Genomic DNA, 26,567 nt, shown 5'->3' on the forward strand with positions numbered 1-26,567 from the left:
CCACGTGCCGTTTCAGGCCAGAGTCTGCAGTGTTTACTTGTAGGCAGCCACTTCTGTTGTGCTGCGGCTTCAGCAGTGGAGCCAGAGGCAGAGGACTGCCAGCACCCCTGGAAGCCAAGGGTGGTAGGTGGTAGGGGGTGGCGCGGCTGGAGAGCCCTCGCGTGCTACCCGTGGCCCCCGCCCCGTGGACTGGGTGGTGGTCAGAACCCGGGCGAGTCTCTCCGGCTGCCCCTTTCCGGATAGGGATCCCCAGGCCTCAGTCCCGCACCGCTCCCGCCCACGCCTTCAGGTGTGTATTCCCCGCCCTTAATTACTCTTCTAAAATTGATAGTTTGCACTTGGCTTGGCGAAGTGCAAGTGCAAACTGGGAAAGCGGAAGAGAAATTTATAATCATGGATATGGAGAACAAGGGGAGCACAGTCACACTCGCTTTGGTCTGCAGACCCAGTCAGTCGCAAACTCAGAAATGGAAACGTGTGCACCTTCCCGGCAGCAAAATTGACTCCGCGTTCTTCGCAGCTTCGAGTTAAAAGCTGCGCTGGGAGAACTGTGCCTGCTGGAAAGTTTGGACACTGAACTACACCAGAGGCCAGACGTTAGGGGTTCCGCGGGCCCGGCGATGTCTTCCAGAGCTTTTCAAGTGGGAAGAAAGGGGCGACAAAATGAAAACGCAACGTGTGGGGGTAGCCATCCGAGTCCCGCCAGCTGCCGGTCGCAGAGGTGAGCGCGGGAGCGGGTCGGGGGTGGGGAGCTGGAGCTGGAGGCCCTAGGGTCTCGGGCCGCGGGTGGGTCCTCTCCGGGTTGGGGGCGCTGGGAAGATAATGAATGGGAGGCTCGAGCTGCCCTCCGCCCCCGCCCTGCAGACGGGGCTGGGGGTCCAGCAACTGAATGGGGGAGGAGGAGCGCCGAGGGTCGGGGCTCGGGGGGCGTCGCGCCAGGTAAGGGAATGAGCCAGGGGGAGGGAGTCAAGAGGTGCAGGACTTGCTGACTTGTGCTACGTGGAGCCAGCAGAAAAGAAGGCGGAGGAAGAAGGCGGCCGGCGTCGGCGCGGCTCCCTTGGCCCTCCCTCGGCGCCCCCTCCCCCGCCGCCCCTGCCAGCGCGCCAAAGCCGGAGCACTCCCGGCCGAGCGGCGGCAGACGCTCCCCGAGCCGCGACGCCCCTGTCCCCCAGCGGAGCCCGCCCGGGTCTCGGGCGGCCAGGGTCCCCGCGCTGCCGAGCCCTTCCCGGCCTCCCGGCCGCGCGCGGGACCCCGGCGGGGTGGGCGCAGGGGGCGGCCCCGCTCCGGGCGACGGCCGAGGGGCGGGCGGAGGGCCGGGCTCGGCGGGCCGCGGGGCGGGGGCTGCGGGGATTGACCGCTCAGCCTGAGGCCAGCCTGGGGGCGGCGGGAGCCGGACGCGCGGCGGCGGCGGGCGCAGGTAAAGGCGCGGGCGCGGCGCGGGGAGACGGTACCCTCTGAACGCCGAGCCAGCGGCCGCCGGGTCCCTTCTGCGGCCAAAGGGCGCCCCGGGATCGCGCTGCCCGGCGGCAGACGCGCTTTGTGGCTGTGGGTGCGTGTGTTTGTGTGTGTGTATACTCGCGCGCCTGTGCCGGGTGTGGGTGGGTGTCCATGCCCGCGGGCCAGCCTGAAGGAGCGAGGCGCTGCCGGCCTCCCCAACCAGTTGACCGAGCCCGGGGAGAGCAGTTGCCGCAGCCGCCCGGGGCCCCCGCCCTCCGGTCCTCAGCGCGCCTCGGGGCCCACGCTGTGCCTGCGATCGGGACCCGTCCAAGTGACACGTAGGTGGTCCCCGCTTACCTGGGACTGGGTGGGGGCACAAGAAGGCAGGCGGGGGGCGCTCGACGTCCTCCCCAAGCCGCGTCCGGGTGGACGTGGGCCCCCGGGGGTCCTCGCGCCCCGCAGCGCCGGGCTCCCGCACCACTTGCTTCTCACCCCCACTCAGCCGTCTCTCCCGGCTGAGGACTTTAAGCTTAAGTTTCTGCTCACCCGCCTAACAAACACGTTTATCAAGTAACTGGGAAGTCTTAAGGCAAGGGAGGGACCTGGCTTTGAGTTGGTGGTTTTGAAATCGACGGGCTCCGTGTGTGTGTGTGTGTGTGTGTGTGTGTGTGTGTGTGTGTGTAGGACGAGTTTGTTGTGAATGGACTTACCATTTATTCTGTTTTTTCTTTGCTGCAATTTGGACTTCGATGTGTAAGAATGACGGTATCCAGGTTCAGTCTGGGGCCTGAGATTCCTGCTCTCTGCTGCTACTTCTCTTTCTTTTCCTTTTTGTTGAAATCTATGGAGTTTTTGTAAACGTGGGTTTCCAGTGAGCGCTGGCTTGTTAAAGTTTCACTGTGAATGCATTGTTTTCTGTTGAATAAACTCATATTTACAAACATGAATCTTGAAACAGGTAACTGCAGTTAGGAGAGCAAAATCCTCTATTCCTTCAGGCTTTAACAGTCCGAGTTTTTCACCTATTTGCTTAAGTGTCATTTGCCCAGCCTACTATAACCGTGAAGCAGGAGGTCTGTGATTCAAGGCTTTCAATTCCGGTTAAAGGGAGACTGCACTGGAAAACCTGCAAAGTTCCTTCTCCTAAGAAACTGTTCCCTTGACAGATAAGAGTAGTAAAGCCCCAAGGAAAAAGGGTGTGTACTGGAGTTATGCTTATTTGGACGGAACTAAATTGTGTTAACACGCATATGTCATCCGGTTGTTTCTGCCTTTGATTCTCCAATTCAGAGAGACTGGAGCATATTTGTCCCAAATGCAAAATTGTGAATAATGATCACCGTTATTAAGACTGCGTTTTTCTTGATACGGTTTAATTTGAGGATAAAGAAGCCAAGTAGCCAGAGAAAGAGGTAGTGTGTGGCAGCAAGGTCAGGCTGAAGGACCAGCAGGAGGACTGGGTTATCACAATGAACCACAGGCACACCACGCCCCCTGGCGGTGCGACCTCAGCCAGTTGGGTCAACTAGTCCTTCTGCCTGTCCCTGTCCTCATCTGGAAAATGGAAGGGTTTGATCATCTTTGCTGTTCCTTCCAGCTCCTTCCGATAACTAAACTGGAGGGTGTTATCCCATGTTAGAACAGTAGGAAGTGAGTAAAGGGGAGTATAAACCGGTTAGTCTGGGAGGTATGGGGGAGGGCAAGCAGGTTGAGAAGGTGTAAGGAAACCAGCAGTGGGAGATGCCAGGAGAGGGAAAAAAACTGAGCTAGGAGTTGATTTTTCCTCTGTTTTTTTTTGTTTTCCTCATCCACAAGGACATCAGTAATACCTGCTCCCTTCCCACTCCAGTCAGTCTTCCATTACCCACTTTATTTAAAGTGGGTGAGCCTACTTAACCATAAAATTGACCTGGAGTCCATAGTCTGACCTGACTTATTTCCCATTTGCATCATTGTCTGGAGATGAGCAGAGAAGGCAATGGCACCCCACTCCAGTACTCTTGCCTGGAAAATCCCATGGGCGGAGGAGCCTGGTAGGCTGCAGTCCACGGGGTCTAAGAGTCGGACACGGCTGAGCGACTTAACAGCAGCAGCTGGAGATGAGCGGTAGCTATGGGCACTCAGTGGATTTCAGAATCGCTGCAGGTGATGGGGAAAGATATCAGACATGGGAGTGTAAGTGACCACTCTTTTAACACCTGCAGTTTAAAACATCTAGTTTTATTTTAAGCTAACCTTTTCTGAAAAGTAGTTTGATTAAGAAAAGAAAGACTTTGCCATAAACTTCGCAAATTTTTACTGGATCTATTCTGTTAAGATTTACTGAAAAATTCGAAGAAAGTAAAACTCTCACTTGGTAAGCCTTTTTGATACGTAATGGCGGTCAGTCTGAAGTTCATGATTTTTAGGCCCAAGAATCTTATTTCAGCTGCTCAGTCAGGGAAGTTGCAACCTGTGTGGAGTATATGGTTATCATTTTCACTGGGAAGCTTGAAGTGTCCAGCAAATAAAGACCTGAATTTTGTTTGAGGTCACGATTTTATTATCTGTGTTTGATGTCTGGCCTGTTTTCCTTTTCTTTCTTTGTTTTTGGTACCCATATGTATACACATTTGAGGGACATGATATATTTTAAGTCAACTGTGATACCGTAAAACTTGGTTTAAAGTCTGAGAGCTTGCTCTGGCCTTGCTAACTCAGCATCTTGTTTGGTTTCTAATTTTTACATATCACATTACCTTCCCAACCGTAGAGTGTTATTTAACGATGTCACCGAGAGCTATTAAGGATGCCTTGGAGGGTTGGGAGAAAAGGAGGATATTTTAATTGAATAAGTAGTTACTGAATTCCTTTGACAGTGGCAGAGACAAGGATGAGAAAAAGGCTCTCGAAAGAGCTGCAGTACAGAGGGAAAAGATACAGCCAGCTTCTAGTATATAGCAGCTGGGTTGCATAACTAGGTGGCAGCTGTAGAGTCCAAGAGCCTTGGCATGCCAGGGAAGGGAAAGCTGGATTCTGGCTCTGGGAGAGACTTCACAGAGGAGCTTGAAGATGAAAATGATGTGTCCCTAAAAGATGAATGGTGGGGCATGAACTTACTGTTGGAATCTGGGGTAATGAGGCTGGAGAGGTATAAGGTGATAATTGTGGGGGACCTTGGATATTGTTTTAAGGAATTGTGCTACCTAGGGATGTGGAGGGGCATGTGTGATTTAACCCTGTAATGCAGGAAGACACTGAGTCTCAAATCCTGGGCGTAGAGAGGGCTGAAATGATTGAGAGCTGCCTGGGCCCTGATTCCATTCCATTCCTTTGTAAAACTCAATGGCGAGTGAGTTTTAGGGCACTGCTGCCAGCTTACGCAGATTATATAAAGGTTACAGAATAAAGGGTATGCAGTTTCTCCTCCCATATTGTCCCCAAATTGACAGTGCTCTTTTGAGAGTTTTAATATAGTGAAAATTAATGATGTTATTGTGTTATACCTGAATCTTGTGAGTCCCTTGAAGCACGTGGGTTAAAATTGCAGAGCTGACCAAGAAAGCCTTTTGTTTCATTCTGTTTTTGTTTAGGGAGGGGCCTGCTAGTCAATACTAATTTAAACATGACTAATGGCAACTGACATTCTCAACCCTGTTTATGTTATACATAGTGTTTAACCACAGTAGTTGAATATTTGTAGCACAGAAGAGAATTATTATTAGTATAAAAATGGTGTTGACAGCCTTGTAAAAGGTCAGGGTTGAGAGGAGAGGAGAAACACCGTTGCTGTTACCTTCAGGATTGACACAGGCCCCACAGAGCCTTTATTAAGTTTAACCTCTAATGGAAGGAGCTTGACCAGTTCTGTGAAAGTGAAAGTCGCTCGGTTGTGTCCAACTCTTTGCGATCCCATGGACTATACAGTCCTTGGATTCTCCAGGCCAGAATACTGGAGTGGGTAGCCTTTCCCTTCTCCAGGAGATCTTCCCAACCCAGGGATCAAACTCAGGTCTTCCATATTGCAGGCGGATTCTTTACCAGCTGAGCTACAAGGGAAGCCTTGACCGGTTCTGTAGATGAATACTTAAGAACCTTCTTTCTGGTCATCTGCTTTTTTTGTTTTTTTTTCCCACTAAATCTCTAGAGCTGAGGTGTGTAGTTCAGTATCTCTCAGACAGGAAGAATCTCTGTGGGCTTCTTTTGGGAGAGACTTCCAGCAACTCTCGAGGTTTCCTCTCACGTCCCAGTACCTCCTGTCAAAGGTGGGAGTGGGTAGCCTTTCAGGTGCATGTCCAAGGTGGAACTGACTGGAGTTATTCTTCTAATTGCCTTCGAATTTGGGGGTGCTGGGCCAATAAGGAGAAAGATGATGAAAGATTTGGTCAGCTGCTTTATACTGTCTTCTGAATACAGTTTGAATGAATGATCCTCCCAACAGTGTGTTTTTTCTTTCACAAGGGAACTTGGGTTTGCAAGTTTAATCAATTAAATTAATTAAGATGATTAGTTAAGTTGAAGGAATCCAAAGTTTCTTGTTTTTGGTGGGGAGGGAGAAGGGAAATGCTGATGGTGGTGATTTTATTTAAATTTCTTGGCCTTTTTTTCCCCCCAGCAGGTTAGTGTGATTTCAAAGTAATGTTGTTATTGACTTGGGGGTGGGGGGGGGGCAAAGAAAATTATCTCAGTACTTGGATGTTGGCTCCTGTCATCTAACCAGCTACTATAGAAACTTTAACTTTGAAGTTCATGTAACATTCAAATTTCTTCCAGAAATAAGAGGACTGTTTTACTACTACATGGATTTAGGTTATAATTTTATTTCTGTAGTACTATTTTTAAAACGTGATGTAATGACAGGGCAGACTCTCAAATTTAGTCCAGTGCTAAAACAAACATGTGTAAGCCTGAATGAGGTAAATCAGGTTGTTTGCTTTATTTAAAATGGAGACAAAGGAAAATGATTTCAAAACCACCTCTTTCTCTAAAAGAGAGAAAGTTGGACTAATAAAATCTGGTTATGGATCTCTCTGGGGTGGGATTTCCAAGGTTGAAACTGTTGTTAAGGGAAATCTTGTTCATTATGGCCGTCATGTGCACCTTTGCTTCTTAAGGTTTAGGATTCATTATACAGAGAAGGCTACTGTGAACCATTCCTTCTTAGCAAGCTTTCCTTTTTCCATTTTCTTAAATTTCAAACAATAGACTGGATTTGACTTCATGTAAGTCCTCTATACTTGACCGTGTTTTCAGTGGTTCTTCTTGACCAATACCCAAGCTGCCTTCATTCTGAAACTTGGCCCTAACAGATATCCTTGCCTGTTTGGAAGGAGAAATGATCTGGGGTCAGAGGAAACAAGTCCTGTTCTACTCCTAGCAGCACTGAACTGTAACCCTGCTGTAACGCAAGCATTGTGCCAGGTACCAGATAGAGGCAGGGAGTGGGGATGAATAAGCAGGGTTCCTACCCTCCAGAAGAAGCTGAGCCTGTAGACATAGTAACAGGAGGATTGCAATTCAGGGTAACAAGTGTGATGAGGGAGACAGGCTCAGGGGGAGAAGACTCTTGAGAGTCCCCTGGACTGCAGGGAGATCCAACCAGTCCATCCTAAAGGAGATCAGTCCCGGGTGTTCATTGGAAGGACTGATGCTGAAGCTGAAACTCCACACTTTGGCCACCTGATGTGAAGAGCTGACTCGTTGGAAAAGACCCTGATGCTGGGAAAGATTGAGGGCAGGAGGAGAAGGGGACGGCAGAGGATGAGATGGTTGGATGGCATCACCGACTCAATGCACATGGGTTTGGGTGGACTCCAGCAGGTGGTGACGGACAGGGAGTCCTGGCGTGCAGTGGTTCATGGGGTCGCAAAGAGTCGGACACGACTGAGATGAACTGAACTGAACTATGGGAACGCCAAGCAGGGGCCCTGGCTCCTCGGGTGTGGGGCTGGGGATGAGGGGAGGCTCCTAGGAGATGAGGATCTGGGAGGAACCTCAGAGATGAACCAAGAGACCCAGAAAAGAAAAAAGAGATCAACATAGAGGGACTCAAGGGGCTTTTTATTTCTAGTGTGGTTAGTCAAAGTTGTATTCTTTTTATATCTGTAAAATAAGAACGTTGCTGTTCTTTAGCCACTAAGTCGTGTCCGACTCTTTTGTGACCCCGTGGACTGCAGCCCACCAGGCTCCTCTGTCCATGGGATTCTCTAGGCAAGAATACTGGAGTGGGTTGCCATTTCTTTTTCCAGGGGCTCTTGCAGACCCAGGGATCAAACCCACGTCTCCTTCATTGCAGGCAGATTCTTTACCACTGAGCCCCCAGGGAAGCCCCTGTAAGCTAAGAATGGGCACTGATCCTATCTGGTTACTAATTCTAGATTAGTTTACTTCTTCCTTAATCCTGAATTTGTTCATTTACTCCTGATGCAGTAGGTATCTATTGCACACCTACCATGTACTGGGAGCCGAACGGTGGGAAACTAGACGTACAAAGTCCTTTTCCTCAGGGAGCTTGCATTCTATCATATTATGTTAATGGCAGAGGTTCTTCTGAAACATCAGATATGGAGCTTGTTTGTTGAGTTATTTTTCAACTTCAGGAATGTTTTCTTCAAACTAGGCCCAGTGTTTTCAGATCAGTTAGCTTTTCTTGAGAAGATGAGAACAAGATGGATCCCAGTATTCTTATTTTCAGTTTTTAAACTTGAACTGTTTTTACCTGGATTTACCAGTTGCTAAGTCTAGAGACAGACATAACTTTGTGTCTTATCTATAGCCCTGGCTTGCTTCCTTCTCATTTTGGATAGTCTTAATATTGCCCCAGTTTGTGTTTGAGGTTCTTTACTCAGTTGATGACTTGCTTCCTAGAATAATCCATATCTAGCTTTGGTAGGAAGTCAGACCTATTTTGAGTGACTCTGTGATGAGTGAGTCATCACCGTGACTCTGCTTCATAATTGCCTTTTACTTGTCCTGTTTTAAGTCTCTCAGGGCTCTGAACACAATAGAAAGTGTTCTCACCAGAATAAGATGCTGTGTTCATGTATAGAAAGATACGAATTTTGTAATAATTCAAAAACTATGGATGTGTCTAACGTAAATGAAGTAATATCCCTTTGCTCTTTCAAGCTTTCTCTTCTGATGTAACCAACCCCTCTGTTATCAGCTTGTTACACAGCCTTCCATACCTGTTCTTTTGCTTATACAAACCTCCAAAAATGTTTGTGTTTATTTGTTGGATTTGGCCCAAAAAGTTCATTTGAGTTTTTCATAAGAGCATACAGAAAAACCCGAATGAACTTCTGGGCCAATCCAGTATATTGATGCATGTGGGGTGTGTGTCTGTGCATGCACATGCTGCCTCCTGCCTCTGTTGGCTTCAGAGAGGCTGTGAATGAGGCTGCCATCACAGGCCAGACATTTGAGGTCCCAGGAACCTGCATGGCTCTTCCTGAATTGGAACAGTGTGCTATGACTCAATTAAGAATTCTTGTCCCCACCAGAAAACCTCAATAGACCATTTCTCCAAAGAAGACATAGAAATGTCCAACAAAGACATGAAAAGATGTTAACATCACTGATTACTGGAGAAATGCAAATCAAAACTACAATGAGGTATCATCTCACACCTGTCAGAATGGCCATCATCAAAAAATCTACAAACAATAAATGCTGGAGAGATTGTGGAGAAAAGGGAACCCTCCCACACTGTTGGTGGGGATGTAAATGGATACAGCCACTATGGAGAATAGTATGGGGGTTCCTTAAAAAACTAAAAATAGAGATATTGTATGACCAAGCAATCCCACCTCTGGGCATATACCCAGAGAAAACTGTAATTCAGAAAGATACATGCACCCCGGTGTTCATTGCCACACTATTTATAATAGCCAGGACATGGAAGCAGCGTAAATGCCTATCAACAGAGGAATGGGTGAAGAAGATGTGGTATATCTATTCAATGGGGTATTACTCAGCCATGAAAAGGGATGAAACTGTGTTATTTGCAGAGACATGGATGGACCCAGAGACTGGTCGTATAGAGTGAAGTAAGTCAGAAAGAGAAAAGCAAATATCATATATAATGCATATATGTGAAATCTAGAAAAATGGTATAGGTGGTCTTATTTGCAAAGCAGAAATAGAGACACAGATGTCGAGAACAAACATGGATACCAAGGGGGGAAGTGGGGGTGGGGGGGATGAATTGGGATATTGGGATGAACATATATACACTATAGATGCTATGCATAAAATACATAACTATTTATCTGAGAATCTACTGTATAGCACAGGGAACCTGACTCAGTGCTCTGTGGTGACATAAATGGGAAGGAAATTAAAAAAGGGAATTATATGTATGTGTATGTCTGATTCACTTTATCTGCTGCAGACGCTGACACAGCAGTGTAAGGCAACTATACTCCAATTAAAAAAGAATAATTTTTGTCTCAGAAATAGGAAGGTTATGAGTGTAACCAACAAAATGATTTTCAGCTGCGTGACAACCAGGGCAGCAAATATTGCCTGGAATGTTATTTCCACCAGGACTGTGTTTCATCGGGCCTCAGGCAGGGAAGGAGGGGCCTTTAGGAGCACGTGTTTGGCATCCTTGAACCTTTTGTTAGGCCTTGCCCAGCTTCCATGCTTTGCGCTATCAACCGCTTCCGGAGCAGAGCAGATAGGGGGAGTTACTTATTATAGGCAGGTTTCATTGTGCGAGCATTTAACAAGGGCCCCCTGGAAGCCGGCAATCTGCAGATGATAAGGATGAAGAGCTCCTACGGAGGGAGCAGCACAGTTGAAACAGGATTGCTTTTTGTTAACGGCTGCTTTGCCATGTTGGGCTGTGATTTGTTGGGAGAGGGATTATAGTCATGTGGAGAAAAGGAGAAATTCATTCTGTACTCTGGGTTTATTGTAATTCCACAGAGAACTGCTTGCTTTACTTTCTGAGTAGACCTAGGGACCAGAAGGTTCAAAGTCTAGGGCAGGATGACTTGGGTTTCCAGATTCAGTGGGATCTCTGCTCTCCTCCCTTTATCTGGGACCTTGTCAGTTCAGTTTCATGAGCTAAAAGACTTTGTGCGCTACTGTGAACAGTCGCTATGCTTGGCTGAGGACATTACAGTGTTAAAAATTTTTTTAAAGGAAAAGCAAGCACTAAGAAAGTGTGGTTCCCTGCTCTCAAGTAGCTCCTCAACATGGAGAGCTATGGATGAAGATGCCTAAGATCAGGCGTACAGTGATAAATATTATAAACCGAGGTTTAAACGAAATGCCATCTGAATATTTGAGGACAGAGAGAGTAACTGCCTTGGAGGAGAGGAAGGATTTGCAGCAGTATTCTGGCCTCAGTGGCAAGTGGGTTGAGAATGTCATTCTACACGGAAGCGTCATAAGGAAGGCCTGGGAGCTGCATGTGAGTGACAGGTTGCAATTTGTGGTCCAGTGGTGGTCTGCTTCGGGTCCATGTTGAAGGACTAACAGAAGGGTTCAGGGAGCTGTTGGGGATCAAAAAAAGGCACATCAAAGCCTTTAGCAGCGAGTAGGGGCATGAGAATGTGAGGATTGTTCCAGTGAGGCAGTGAGATTTTCAGCTGGAAATTTGAGTTTGAAGTTTAGCGGAAAAGTCAAAGCATGGCAGTATTCAGGAGTAATTGTTATATGTCAGAGTAAATACCAGTGAAATTTATGTGGTAAGCCGGAGAGAAGTTTTGGAGCGAGAAGAGTGATAGATACTCTGTCTTTAAAAGGTGAGGATAAAACAGGAGGGAGACATTGATTAAAGAAAATGATGGACTGGTTTGAGGGGGTAAAAATCAAGAAAATAGATGGAACTCTGGTTCTCACTTTTTTTTTAATTTTTAAAAACAAAAATTAAAATTATTAAATTTTTTCTCCTAGCCTTTTTGAGTTGTAGTTGATAAAACTAATACATTTAAAGTGTACAGTGAGATAATTTGACACATGTATACATTGTGAAAGGATTCTTCCCCTTTGATATACATACTAGGTGTCTTAACAAGGGCAATAAGGCATATTTTGATTCTTCAGGTAATTCTTTCCGGAAGGTGCTTAAGATAGCTTTGTCAGTTGTCAGACATTTACTGAACATCCACTAGAGCGTCTCTTGAGGTGGTTCTGGGATGATACAAAGGAGATAGAGTTTCAGTTTGATGTTCCTTTGAGAGGAATAAAAGCCTCTGAAACAATCCATTCCGGCAAGGGAAAATAAATCCTGAAAAGAATCAGGAGGTAGGTGGTGATTTGGGGCCTGAGAGGAGCTGCAAATATAGTTGTAGTTTCTTGCTGAAATAACAAAAGTGTTGTGCATATTACTGTCATCACTGTAATAAAAGACAAGCCAAAAACCTCTCAGCCTAAAGAGCAGACTTTGAGAAACACCAACAGGTTTGTCATGGCGATTTATAAACTTTGGTCAAGTAAATTTAAACTTTAATTGCTTGATGAAGGTTAAAAATAGGATATAGTACAACTTTGCTCTTTACTTGGTTAAAAAAAAAAAAAGCCCATTTTAAATTAAGAATTTGTTGAATATTTCCATTTCAAGAAGTTATATTGGCTTGCCTTCTCTGGTGGCTCAGTGGTAAAGAATCAGCCTGCCAATGCAGGAGACGTGGGTTCGATCCTCTGGGTCGGGAAAATGACCTGGAGAAAGAAATGGCAATCCACTCCAGTTTTCTTGCCTGGAAAATCCCATAGAGAGAGGAGCCTGACGGGCTGCAGTCCATGGGGTCGCAAAAAGTCAGACGCGACTTAAGACTGAACAACAACAAAATGTCAGGGAATTATATTGGCCTGCCTTTTTGTAGTAAGATAGAGCAAGGGGAATCTGTTATCAGCCTTTTGCTCTCTAGGCCATTATGATTCTTTAAAATTATACTCATTTCCGTTTGAAAGTTGTAAAAGCAGTACATGCTTATTTTGGTATTTGAAAAGTCCAGGAGACTCATCATGGTTTCACTGCTCAGTGATAACTCCCTTATTCTATTTCAGGATAACTCTTGCAGTTTTTAAAATATTTGATCATGCTGAATATTAAGTACACATACTATTGAAATCTTTCATTTTAAATTTCCATCGACCACATGATAGTCACAATATTGACTATGTATCATATTTAATTATTTCCTGTCTCTGTTGGCTTTTTTACTTGTTTAAGGCCTTGTGGTGATGTTCCCAGAGTTCTGTCCTTACTTTAAGCAGGCTCCAAGTATGAACTTACCTATAGAGCAGACTGTTTTCTAGCCCTTTGCCACCGACTGTCCCCTCTTCTTGGTATTCTCTGTCTCCAGGTATCCCTGTGGTTGCTTTATCATCATTTTCGTGTCTTAATTCACGTCACCTTCTTAGTGCAGCCTTTTCTAATTATCACTACATTTAAAATTTCCATTTTACAGCTTTTTATACAGCTTGCCTGATACTTTTTTCTCCATTGCATTCATTTTCTTTTTACTTCTTAGATAAGGGAAAGGATTAACTGAAAAAAAAAATGCTATTTTATTTACTGCTGTCTTCCCAGTGCTTAGTATAATACCTTGCATGTAGAACTCAAATTTTTTGAATTAAAATTTTGTTTGAACTGAAATTTTTTGAATACAAAAATCAGTATGTTTGCCACCTCCTGAGCGTATTACAGTAAATAAGACACGGGTCTTGACTGCATGAGATTTACAGTCTAGTGAGAACAACTAACACCAACTGTGACTGGAATTAAGGAGGAAAGCAGGGTGTCCTGGAAGACTCTAACATGGAGATTGACCTTGCCTGCAAAGGTAAGGAAGATTTCTCTGAGAAACTGGCATTTATATGGAGGCTTGAAAGATGAGTTAGGTTAGTGAAACTGGGAGGTGAGGATAAAAGAGGAGGGAGACATTGATTAAACAAAACGATGGACTGATCTGACAGGGGTGGGGGAGGGGGGAAAGTCAAGACAATAGACGGAACTCTGGTTCTCACTTTTTTTTTTTTTCATTTTTAAAAACAATTAAATTTTTTTTTTTTGGCTGTGCTGTGTGGTTTATGGAATCTTAGTTCCCCCACCAGGGATGGAACCTGAGCCCCCTGCATTGGAATTGTAGAGTTTTAACCACTGGGCCACCAGGAAAGTCCCTCTTTCTCACTTCTTGAGTTGAAATTAAGTCATTTGTTTTAAATGAAAAGTTCGACATTGATCAACTTTGTTGTCATTTTTGATGTATACAACTTTACTTTCAATGATTTTGAAATAATCAGTATTTTAAAAATTTGAATCTGTAGTTACTGGGGGAGGAGGAATAGGAATGTTCATATAAAAATCTGAAAGTGGCGATTAAAATAATAAAACTAGCTTTATTTCTATGTTTTATGCTGATGTCCTCACTAAAAACTTGTAACAGTGTAGGGAAAGTAAGCATTCTCACTTTATTGAGAATGCTACTAGTGGCTCATTCAGCAATATTGCTTTATTGTTTTGTTTACAAGAGAACTTTTGCATCAACTATTGGTTTTATTTTTCATGGTAATTGAGGTCTGTACAGTTTTTACTTATTGTCTTTTAAGGGTTTCTTTGTTCTCAGGATGGAAAACAACATGGTTTCTATAGGTGACAAGTGCAGATGCATTTATTAATTCAGCAATATCATTCACATCTTCTGTGTCCTGATTTGATACTTGAGCTGTCATAGACTAATAATTGTTCTTTAGTTTCTCTCTATGAATGGGCTTTTGTCAGTTTCTTTATAGGAATGTCTGTGTGTTAACATAGTATTAAATACATAAAGATTACTGTTAGGCCTTTATTATGTTTATCAATATAAAATAACCCTCTGTGCATTTGGAACTACATTCTACTATTTTCCTGATATTAATATTGCCAGTGTTTTCTTTTATTCTTTGTCTAAAATGACTGCACTAATCCTGATTTTAAACTTTTGGTATCTGTTGTTTTTTTTCTTTTTTCTTTTTTATGTTGTTGTTTTTTTCATATAATTTTGCTTGTAAGCATCATTTAATTGAATTTTAGCATACCTCTTAAAGGGAAACTTACTTTTTAAATATTTATTGTTAAGACCAAAAAGTTTGATCTTAATTCTTTAAGTTTTTTGTTTTGAGAGGTACTTTAAAAGGCACCGGTTTGCTTTTTCCCACCAGTATTTAGCTGCATTGTCTCAGATAAATTACATAATATCTTTAGGACTGCAGTTTTTTATTTGTAAAGAAGCAGCATGCACACACACATCTTCAGTTAACGCTTTAGAAGGGCCTTGCACACTGAGCAGATTAGCTGACGTTATCACTGTTGATGTATTGAGCCATATGAAATTATTTTACCGCTTTGACCTGTAAAAATGGCAGCTTCCTATGGTTCGATCTAACATGCTTTCTGGATTTATTTTCTGTCTTTTTTATGTATCATTTGTTTCATATATCCAGAGTATTTTAAAATGGCCAAATCTGGTTTTTAGCTTACTAGTGATTATCTTTGTTTTTCAAATACATTCATAAAATCTGTGTTTCTCTGACTCCTGGAGAACTAAATAACTTCTGATCCCACTCCTCTGTACAGTTTACTGTGCCTTTATATCTTTTGCCTTCTTGCCACGTCTCAATTTCCATTTTATATAAATATATATATATGTATACACATATATATACAGTATATATATTTCAGTGTATAACTTAAATTTCAAGTATAGACTTTAGATTTTTGTATTCTATTTTGTAATAAAGTCTACAGCAATATTTTGTATGTGTCTCTAGTTAGTTTTGACCCTCATTTGCACTTGGGGTCCCCTTGCTTATGCTAACTTGAAAGGTACCTCCCATGTAGTTGAGATAATGTACTCATCTTTATCTGGCCAGTTGTATCTTCTGCATTCCTGAGTTATACTCAGGATTTTTCTGCATTCATCAGAGTGTCTGACTTGTTGAATTTCCAAAGGTGCCATGTGAGTCTTTCAGACACGTTCTTTTTACCCATCCTTCACAGAGTGTAGTTAGTGGAAATAATGCCTTGATTTTGGCTTTTCCTTACCTCTTTCTAATACTGTTGCCAATTTTGCCATTTTGTGCACCTTAGCATTTTGGTGGGAAGTTGGGAGGAGTCATGTTGGGACATCCAGTTCAATGACTTTCAAACTTTTTGGACCATGCCCCCATAGTTAGAAAGGTCATACATATATGAAGAAAATGATAGTTTCATGCAGATTACTACATATGCTACTGATTTTTACCTCTATTTGTATTGTAGTCTCTTCATTTTCATTTAAAAGAAGTGTTGGTCATAACTAAGGTTTGAACACACTAATCTGTTTGTGAACAGTGGTTTGAAAAACACTGATTGAGTTTGTTGCTAGTTTGTGTGTAATTAGGGTTATTCATTATTCTATAAGTCTTTATTATATACATGGTACCAATTCTTACGCTCATAGTTGGACCAGAGTGGGGAATAAAGTGGCTGTCATCACAGGAGGCATGAAACAGTCCAGTGCGAAGGAAGATATTGACCAAACGAGCACCCGTCATGGGCAAGATGCAGTGAGTGTTACAAGGGAAAAGGCGCAGGGAGTTTCAAAAGAAGTTATTAAATGGGGAACCTCATCTGATGTTAGGGTGATTCAGAATTTCCCTGAGAAAGTGACATTTGATTAAATCTGCAGAATGAGAAGGGATTAACTCAGTGAAAGGTCGAAGTGGGGTGTGTGCGGGATCATAGAGTCATGGAAGAATTGAGTAATGTAAGCAAAATAGAGTACTGGAAGTGAATGACAGACAGATGAAAGGCAGACCTTTTAGGTTGATGAGTTGGCATTTTTGTGATACTTAGTGGGCCTTCCTGTTTATGGCTTCCCCCCCGCCCCCAACAAAAGTCAAAGAAGAATAGAAAGGATATTTGGGGGGAGGTGGGTGCAAGTGTGTTGAAGCAGTTTGTGTTACAGCTATTTTGTGTATTGCTAAACAGTAATAGCATTTGTTGAAGCTATGCTCTGCACTAGAAATTGTAGCTCTGTGTTGCTACGGAGAAGTAGTTTTTGTTGGATTAAAAAAAAAAATTCCTATATAGTGTAGTTACCAATCTAGTAACTATGCATGATTTGTAGGAAAGTAGACTGCTAGTTAAGTTTCAGTAAGTGTCAATTTGATGATTGAATGAGCATTTCATAGCTTGGTGATTTTTAAATAATGGTTTGAAATTATTGCTGCATTAGGATTTTTATTTTTTATTATTTTGCCATGATTGGGTTTTAGGGTTCTTTCCCCTGCCCCCTCCTTTTAAAGTTGGGTGATGAGTTTTAAAATATTTTAAATTGCACGCATGTGTCCTCAGTCATTCAGTCGTGTCCAGCTCTTTGCGACCCCATGGACTGTAGCCCACCAGGCTCCTCTGTCCATGGGCTTCTCCAGGCAAGGATACTGGAGTGGGTTGCCATTTCCTTCTCCGGGGGGATCGTCCCAGCCCAGGGATTGAACCTGTGTCTTTTGCATCTTTTGCATTGGCAGGCAGATTCTTTACCACTACACCACCTGGGAAGCTATTTTAAACTGTAAATCCATAGATTAAGTGGACTGGTTGAGAACTGAAGTGTGGCAGGTGACCATGATTCAAGCATCAGTTTTCCCACCGCTCTCCATGGGGCTTTTGACTGGACACACCCTTTCCAGGTCTCCTGGTCCTTGTCTTGAAATAAGATGCTCAGTCTTGTCTGACTCATGCTGGGTCGTGTCTGACTCCTTGTGACTCCATGGACTATACAGTCCTTGGAATTCTCCAGGCTAGAATACTGGAGTGGGTAGCCTTTCCCTTCTCCAGGGATCTTTACAACTCGGGGATCAAACCCACGTCTCCTGCATTGCAGGTGGATTCTTTACCAACTGAGCTGTCAGGGAAGCCCTATCTTAAAATAGAAGACTTGAAATCAGTGCACACAAATCATTCTCCTTATTGTATTATGCAGTGACTTCATGCTTTTATTTTCAACTTTGCTCTGTTTCATCTTCAGAGAATTGATGTTTTTGTGCCGTTGAGCTAATATAGTCTGACAAGCTCAAGCTAAACATGGGAGAACTCCAGGTATTTACATCCTTATGGGTATTGTAAAGGGAGACTCGGGTGGTACACTTTGACATTGGCCGCCAGCACTGATACTTCTGGAAACATGGAAGGCAAAGAAGAGGACTTTCCTGAACAAAGTCTTCAGACTTTGACATCATAGTTAAATTAGTTGAAATTACATTGCTTATTAACCTTTCAGATTCAGTGAAGGTGAAAAAAAATCATTATCTTAGGCTTCATGATGGATGCTTGCTTTGGGGGAAGTGAGCAATATCTAAGGTGTTATATATATAATCTTTGTTTTATAAAAACATGGAACAGTAATGATCTTATTTCAGAAAGATTTAGAGGCCTAAGGAATCCCATGGACTATTAATTCAGTTTTAATGACTACTCCACGTTTAAGGACTATTGGGTAAAGAATGGGTTTTCTGGGGAAGGAAATGAAAGGTCCTTGGCAACTCAGCCTTTCTTACCAGTATACTAAATCAGTTGATTAAAATACGTTAGTAAAATATATTAGTTTTGGTAATTTCAAAATAATTTTCAGTCTTCCAGTCTTACTTACAAGTACTTTATTTCATTTGTTCTTATTTCTGAGGAAAATATATTTGAGGAAACAAAAGTGCATGCTTTTTCTTTTTGTGAAAGTAAAAAGAAAAGTGAAGGTCGCTCAGTCGTGTCTGACTCTTTGTGACCCCATGGACTGTCCATGGAATTCTCCAGGTCAGAATACTGGAGTGGGTAGCCTTTCCCTTCTCCAGGGGGTCTTCCCATCCCAGGGATGGAACCCAGGTCTCCCACATTGCAGGCAGATTCTTTACCAGCTGAGCCAGAAGGGAAGCCCACACTACCTAATTCCTTATAGGACTTCCCTAGTGGCTCAGATGGTAAAGCCTCTGCCTACAATGTGGGAGACCTGGGTTCAATCCCTGGGTCGGAAAGATCCCCTGGAGAAGGAAATGGCAACCCACTCCAGTACTCTTGCCTGGAAAATCCCATGGACAGAGGAGCCTGGTAAGCTACAGTCGATGGGGTCGCAAAGAGTCAGACACGACTGAGCAACTTCACTTTCACTTTAATTCCTTATTCATAATAAATATTTATTCAGGAAGTCCAGGTAACTGGGTATTTTCCTTAGTGTGTTTTGGTGTTAATTCATCAGCTTATCTGCCTTTATTTGTTGTTGAATATCTTCTCCTTAAGCTCACACTGTGTAGAAACCTGGCCGGGACCTCAGGCTCTTGCCGTGTTTGGGATCAGGTTGGGCGTAGGTCCAGGCAGGTAATAGGTATGGGTGTTGCTCAAGGCTGGTGCTAAGAAATAGATTGAATCGGAAGGGGTTGGAGTCATGAGGTTAAGTTAGGTTCAAGGCCAACAGAGCCAGGAAGAGGCCCAGAGTGCTCTCTTGTACCACTGAGTGTTAACATTTTAAGGCAGGGCATTCTGGATAGCCCTAAGAGAGAAGTTGTGTAGACAGAAGTTTAAGCCTCTCTGGAGGAGTTTTATTTTCAACGATCGGAGCATCTGTTGACCGTCTCTGCTTGTTCAGGGGTACCTGGATGCTCTAACAGGGCTTTGTCACGATGACCTTGGGAAGCACAATCCCCACAGTCCTCCAAGCGTTTGGCCACCTCACAGTGGAGAGACACAGATGACAAATTCTTGTTTGATTCAGGGATTAGGTACCTTATTGATACCTTCTCCAGGAGCAGAAAGCAGCCCAGGTTTTGTATCTTTCTACAAGAGATTTCCTATAAAGCAAATTGAACATTCCATTAATTTGAGGAAAAATAAGTATTAACCCTGGCCAGTAGCTGTTACAACAGAGGTTGGTGGACTGTTTGGACTTAACGTAACATAGGGAGGATGCACAGAACTTTTTAACTACCTAAACCCCTTCCTTTTTTCATTTTCATCCCATTTTGATGGTGGAATAACTCAGCTGGTAGAAAACATTTCAGTAAACACATATTAAAGTTTTTTTTTCATATTAAAGTACTTAAAACTGTCCAACTAATTTAAAAATGTTTATTTCTATGTAAAAAAGTGGCTTAGAATATTCTTCAAAATGTTTTAAAATATATTTTTGAAACCACATCATGACAACATTTATACAAACCTCATATTTGCAATTCCCTAATGTAATATATTTTTCATTTAATCATGTTAGTTTTATAGTCTATTCCCATTATGGTCTATTTTGTGATATCATTCTACCTAGAGGTAACAAATATGTTTTTGTTTCTACTGGCCATTTTCTAACTACTGTTATATGTGGCAATGTGGTCTGAATCATTATAGTTTTAACAGCTTAATATTAATCCTTTCTGTTGTTAAACTATTCAACCATTGTCCTTTTTTGGGACATTTAATTTTATGTCTCATTTCTTTGCTATTTTAAAAAACACTACACTTAACAACTTTCTATATAATTTTCTGAGACTGAGATCACTAATTTGAGAATAAGTATCATTTGGTTTCCAAGTATGTTTAGAAAGGTTATTACAAAAAACTTTTTAAATTACACAACTAGTATGTGTTCATTGTACAAGGCAAATAAAAATATAAAAGAAGGAAAAAAGTAGTTAGAATCCCCCCAGAGGTAGCCATTGTTAACTTCATGTGACACCTCCTTCTCATATTTTCTCTGCACATTTTGCTAACTGGTTGAAATCCTACTGAGTAACATTGAGAATCCTGTTTTTTGTCTTAACAGTATATCATAATTAGAGGTGACCTGACTTCCGTTTAGTAGCTTTACTTCACTGCAGTGAACACCTTTGTGTGTGTGAGGCTTTGTCTGAGTTTCAGAGGATTTGTTTGGGATAGATTCCCATTTCCAGAATTTACTGCTTCAAAAGATAGGGCTGATTTTTTGACTCGTGGTGAGAAATGATTAATTTCCAGAAACCAATGGTAATACTTCATATTCTTTTCAGCAGAATTTGAGAAAATTTGAAAAACAGAAATCTTCCTGAATGAAATGTAGGTTTGTGAAACTTGGAAAATGATTAGAGCAACAGGAAGCTTTGGTACTAATCGGTCCTGGATGACATGGAGTGAAATTGATCAAACTTGTTGATGGATGTGATTCCCTCCACTGCAGTGATACCCTTCACTCCTCTAGAGTTTTGTATTAGCCAGCTTTCCTTAGTCCTGTTCCCTTCCAGTGCACAGATGTTTAATGTGCAATAAAACATTTTGGTTTTAACTGCATTTACTCTCTTGACTGATTGTGGAATATTCCTGGTTAATATGCTTCTGCAGAAGAAATGGTTAACTACTAGGAAATGAAACAATGGATAGCAAAGAATTAAAAATTGAATAGTATTTATATCTGTGCTTGTTCGGTATGTACTTTTTGTATTAGCCTCCATAAACTTTATTTTTCTCCAGATGTCATTGGTCTTGAGGCCAGGGACGACTTTTGCTCTTTTGGGGAAATTAAGTGAACTTCCTTAAGACGTAGTTAATTTACTGTTTCATCCATAACTAGAAGCAGTCACATGGAGTGCAGTTCAATTTGCCATTCAATTGATGATCATTTATTAGACTCCAGAGGTACAAAGGTGAGTAAGATGGAGGCCTTGTCTTGAAAAAACTCATAAGCAGTAGAGCTGCGAACTGAATGAAACATACTGTGTGATGAATGCATTGCTGGAAGGTAGTTACTTGTATATTTCCCTACTGAAAATAAATTTAGTAAGCACAGGAAAGAAATGCAGGAAGAAAGTGAGAGTGTGAGTTTCAGCAGAGACCAAGACAGAGTGGCCGCCTCAGGGTCCTATTCACACATTTGGAAAAGACCACACAGTTCACTGTCCTTGACATGAAGAGGAAACACAATCAGCCATATGACCCAGAGAGCCTGTGAGGATAAGGGCTAAACGAGGGGCGCAAGTCTTCATGGTGCTGGGAGGAGAGAGGATTTTAATTGTCCTTTAAATATTCAGTATGTTAATGTAATGAGCAATGTCTCCACACACAGTCTTTACAATGAATGTAACTGTTGGAGTAAGGAAAAAAAAAACACACAACAGCGATGCTCAACAGAGGTCAGTGGCATCATGCCAAAGCTTGTCTCAGAAAAGCAGTTCTGTGGGAGCCAAAGCTAGACAGTTCAGACAAGTAGCTCTTGGCTGATGTGGCTCTATCCAAGGATTATTCACATTCCTTGTGGAATGATGGGCTAGATACCTTTCAGGATAGCCTGTGAATGTCGTTCCTTGAAAGGAATATTTTTGCTAATATTGAGTAACAGTGAGTTCAAGATTATACAGCTCAACTCTGCGTCCTTTCCTTGTAGTCAGATAAGTGTGTTTTATGAGTCAACCCCACTGGATAGCACAAACAAGGATCAGTCTGTGACCTCAGGCTATGGGAATAACTACGGGCATGTTCAGTAATCTCACTTCAAGGAGTAGAAGGAAGAGAGATGAAGGCCCTGACATTTTATGCCTTTGGCTGGAGTTTGCAAAACTGGCAGTCTGTGCGCTACATGGATTTGGCTCCATATGTATTTTCTTTGTTCAGTATAAGGTTTTGAAAGGTGACATAGCCAAGAAGGCATTATGATTGGTTCTTATTATGCAAAGTTAAGATATGTTTTTACTAGATACTTCTTTTATTTATGATGCCTGGGTGGTCCCTAGAGATATTTGTGTTTGAGACACCTGCCAAATTGCAGTTATGGTATAAAGGGAAGTTTGTGAAACTTTCAGAGATAGCATAAAACAGGTAGTGATTACTCTGGGTGGGGAGGAGGATCATAAAAGGTTTTCTGAAAAGGTGGTTCTGAGACTGGGACTGGAAGGATGGAGGAGGTGTTTGCTGGGCATGGAATTCAGACAAGGGAAGGTGTTCCAGGAAGAGCCAGGTACATGTGTAAAGACACTTGTGTGGTCAGCATTATGTGTTAGGTGAGCTTTAAGTAGAAATTGATGCTTCATGAACAGAGTATGGTATTGCTGAAGTGGGAAGTAGCTGGAGGATTCAGTATTCTGTGCTCAAGGAGTTGAACTTGAAACAATGGGAAACTATGGAGTGTTTAAAACTGAGCATTGGCATGCTACATTTCTGTTCTGGGAAGATTATTCCCACACAACCAAGGGAAGTGGTGGCAGGTGGAAGGGACTTAGAATATGTTAGGGGAGATAATTAGGGCCTGAATTAAGGCAGTGATCGTGGGTTTAGAGGGAGGGAAGCAGATGTGAAAGATGTTTAGGAGGAAGAATTGACGCCATTGACTGAATGAGTAAATATGTAGGTGGAGTTGGGGAGGCGGGTAGTAATGGTGAATGAACGGTGATTCCATTGACTAAGATGGAGCGGGAGTTGAGAGTAGGGAGGGTATGGGAAGTGTATGAGTTTGCTAGGGCTGCCAGGACAAAGTACCACAGACTAGAGTAACTTAAATAGTGGAATGTTTATTCTTACAGTTGTGGAGGCTAGAAGCCCAAGGTCAAGCTGTTGGCAGGATTGGTTTCTTTTGAGGCATCTCTCGGCTTGTAGATGGGTCACTTCCCTGTATCTTCATATGATCTTTCCCCTGTGTCTGCTTGTCTTTGTCCAGATTTGTGAGTGCTCAGAGCTGTACGGGTGTATACTTCCAGTTAGAAAGGGGATTTTGAAGTGTCAGGGGCCAGTTCTGGGTAATGAGGGGCTAAGCAGAGAGGTCAGTTTTGGGGGAATGTTGAAACTACCCTTTTCTTGTAAGGACACCAGCTGTGTTGGATTAGACCTCATTTTAACTTGATTACCTCATTAAACACCCTGTATCCAAATTTGAGGTACTCAGTGTTGGGACTTCACCATAGGAATCTTTGGGGACAGTTCAGCCCATGACAGGAAGGATGAGGGTCATAGTTATCACATGTTGGATTTGAGATCCCTGTGGATATGCCGTGGTGGTTCTGAAATGTGTTTAGAGATGTGAGAGCCTAGCTCAGAAAGTGCTCCAGATTTGGTAGTTAAAACCTGGGAGCGGATAAAGTTATCTTGGATCGAGGTACCCAACTTTGTCTTATTTTAAGAATCACCCAAGAGGGGGGCTTTTAGAATAAACCCCGTGTAGGGTCCCACTTGAGATGCATTGACCCTGTCTTAGGGACGGAAGCTGAAGCAGCCACCTGGTAATTCTAACGTGCATCCCAGGTTTGAGAGGAGTGTCTAGGGAGTGTGATGTGTGAGCCAGAGAAGATGTGTCAGAGATGGCCAGGATCACTCTAGTAATGCGTGGGAAGGGAGAAGAGCAGAATATAAAAGGCTTCTGGCCTGATGTCCACTGATTTGTCCATGAAGGATATGAAAGTTATGGAGTTTATTTGAGAGTATAGGGTTTAGAAGAGATACTGGGGGAAATGGAAGAGAGCAAAGGACAGTGACACCATAATGGTTGTTATTGTGGGCTCTGCTGAGATGACAGTGATGAGCAGAGCCCTCTTCATGTTGTCTGTACATTTTCTCCATGGGAGCCTCTGGAAGCTGTGAATGGGGACAGAACGGGCAGTTTGGAGTTTAATCCAGATTGAGGTGTTAAAAGGCAGAAGGGAATGTGGTGGGTAGCAGGCTGGTGGTGGGGTGGTGGCCTGTGACATTAGGCTAAATGTTGTGGGAACTGAGGTTGAGATGGGCTGATAAACGGGAAAATGGAGGGGGCAGGAAGCTGGATATTTTGACATCCAAGGGCAGACAGAGTGTATGTGAGTGCTCACAGCTGTACGGATGTATAGTTCCAGTTAGGGGATTTTGGAGTGTCAGGGCCCAGTTCTGGGTCATGAGGGACTAAGCAGAGAGGTCAGATTAGGGGATATGTTGAAACTACCCTTGATACTGACTTGCGTGCTAAGCTGTTTGAAGGAGGGGATGGAGGGTAGGAGGGATTTACCGGAGAGCCTTTAAGGCCTCTTTCAGCTTTATGATTTAACAAAATGTCTTTTTTTTTTTTTTTCTTTGAGCCACTTCTATCATTTTTTCCTCTTCCCTTTAGTTCTTTTGGAATCAGACTGCAGCGATCTGGAAGTAACCATTTAACACATATTTTTATTGATCCCCTCGTAATTGTAAATACGTGACGGACATGGCCTCTGCTTGCCTTTGGATTCTGTGCATGCGTGTGTCATAGGGTTCATACAGGGTGAAAGTAGTGCATTGGTCAGAAACGTCTCCACCAAACAGCTGGCTTCTGGGACCTGTAATGAGGAATTATGACAGGAAGGGGAGGAGTTACTGAAGTTATTTTAAGGTAACATTAGTTGGATTCGCTCTTTACCGCGTGGTAAAGGTCATCGTCATTACATTTACCATTTCGGGTTTGGAGTTTAACCTCCTTATTGTGGATTTTTTGGTCCTGGGCATTTTAGTTTTGCGGTAGGATGTTTTGTCTGCAGTTTGCATCTGTATTTGGAATGAGAATGAAGTATCGTTTTTAAAACCAGGACCCAAAACAATGGAAACAATTGTGAGGGCACATCTTATGTTCAGCGGTAGAATTTCTCGTGGATATTGGAGGAGATAAATTTGATTCTCATCCTGGCATATAAAAATGACTCATAATTGTTGTTGTTGCAGCAAAGGCAGATGTCAACAGCTTTGATTTTGAGTTTGCTCATTTGGGGAAAAACAGTTTCTAAATCACATCAGGCTTAGTATCCATACAGAAACCCAAGAGTGAAACTCCAGAGCTTTCACAAGGCTATGGGCTGAATTCAACTGATGTGTCCTGTACAGTCACAGAAATCCCGCTCATCTGTTGCTTGGGGTTTTATTCTTTCTCTCCTCTTGCTCCTTACCTTCCTTTTCTTCTTTGTTCTAGCAAGGTCATCCACATCGAACAGTTTCTCAGCTTTTTACCACCCACCTTTAATGACCAAGTGCTGGGGAATAATTGCTTTAGGATATTTGTTTCCCTAAAGTCAGCCCTGTCTCACACTCTGCCTCATTCTCCTACTACGTCACATATGCTGTTCTCCCTTCAGGGACAAGTTTGGACTGGAACTAAAAGAAGGGATTATCAGGATTTGGTTCTAATCCCGCTTTAACCATCAATTGAAACCAGCCCACATCCTACTAGTCATTTTGAGCCTGCCTTTGTGGACCTACAGGAGAAGGAGAGGATGAGAGAGAATGAATGGATTTGTGTCTGGTGAAGTGGTAACCATTTTGGCAACCACGAAGGTAGGGTGTTGGTTCTCACCTTTTACTTTGCATCAGAATCACCAGGGAGCAGGTTTAAAATTCTGTCTTGGGCCCTCTCACAGAGATTCTGATTCAGGCAATCTGGGAAGAACTCAGGATTCTGTATTTTTAATGAACTCAACTGAGAGACTTGTAGGGACTTTAAATTTTAGAATTCTCAGTTGCACAGTAATAGCATTTTTCAAGGCTGGACCCATTTGAGATGACTGTTAACTCCAACTGTAGACTTTATTTCATGATAGTGTGTTCTCTAAACATGTCATTTCTGAAAATTAACATGAAAGCAAGTGAGATGTTGGTTTTACCATGTCTGGGTTGGCCAGAAGCACACAGCAACGGTATCGTATTGTGTTTTAGACGTTGTCTTTTAAAGAATATGTGTATCTTAGTGGAGAGTGGAAGGAGCTGGTCAAGGATCTGAGAGACAAGAATTTATGAGAAAGGAAAGGGATAAATGGGTGACTTGATCTCTACCTTCATCTGCCTGATCCACCTTCAGGTGTTGGAAAGATGAAATTCAGTTTGATTACAGAAGAGTAGCTGGGTCCCCTTGATGGGCTTTTCAGCTAGGTGACTTGAACCTCATTTAAGAGAATTTCTAGTGAACAATCTGCCCAAGGACTTCATGGCTGGCCTTGGAAGGGAGTGAGCTTCCTGTCATTGTAAGTGCTCCAGCCGATACTGGAGAATGTAGATGAGATGAGAGCACTGGGGAAGAGGTGAAGCTCAGCGGTTTCCTTCCAGTTGTGAGATGCTACTTATTTTATGAACAACACACTTAAAAATTTTAGGACACTGTTCAGGAATCCAAAGCTAAAATAAATCTAGTAAACTGTAGTTGGTCGATGGATTATACACACACCACACACACACACCCCACACCATCTGAGACTCA

General features: G+C 42.9%; 1 protein-coding gene across 3 annotated transcripts in view; it reads left to right on the top strand.

Annotated features, from left to right (window-relative positions):
- The first annotated feature begins 321 nt into the window (after window positions 1–321).
- The window catches only part of LPAR1 (lysophosphatidic acid receptor 1), a 154,584-nt gene continuing 128,338 nt past the window's right edge, over window positions 322–26,567 (top strand). The window contains exon 1 of one of the 3 annotated variants that reach the window (XM_061163438.1): window positions 322–721. The gene's annotated coding sequence lies outside the window, so the exon portion shown is untranslated. Of the gene's footprint in view, window positions 722–1,338; window positions 1,418–1,583; window positions 1,776–26,567 lie in introns of those variants that run through there. The other 2 variants (XM_061163439.1, XM_061163441.1) reach the window with 2 other exon arrangements.

Source organism: Dama dama, chromosome 16 (assembly GCF_033118175.1).
Source record: "Dama dama isolate Ldn47 chromosome 16, ASM3311817v1, whole genome shotgun sequence".
In the NCBI taxonomy this organism is placed as follows: domain Eukaryota; kingdom Metazoa; phylum Chordata; class Mammalia; order Artiodactyla; family Cervidae; genus Dama; species Dama dama.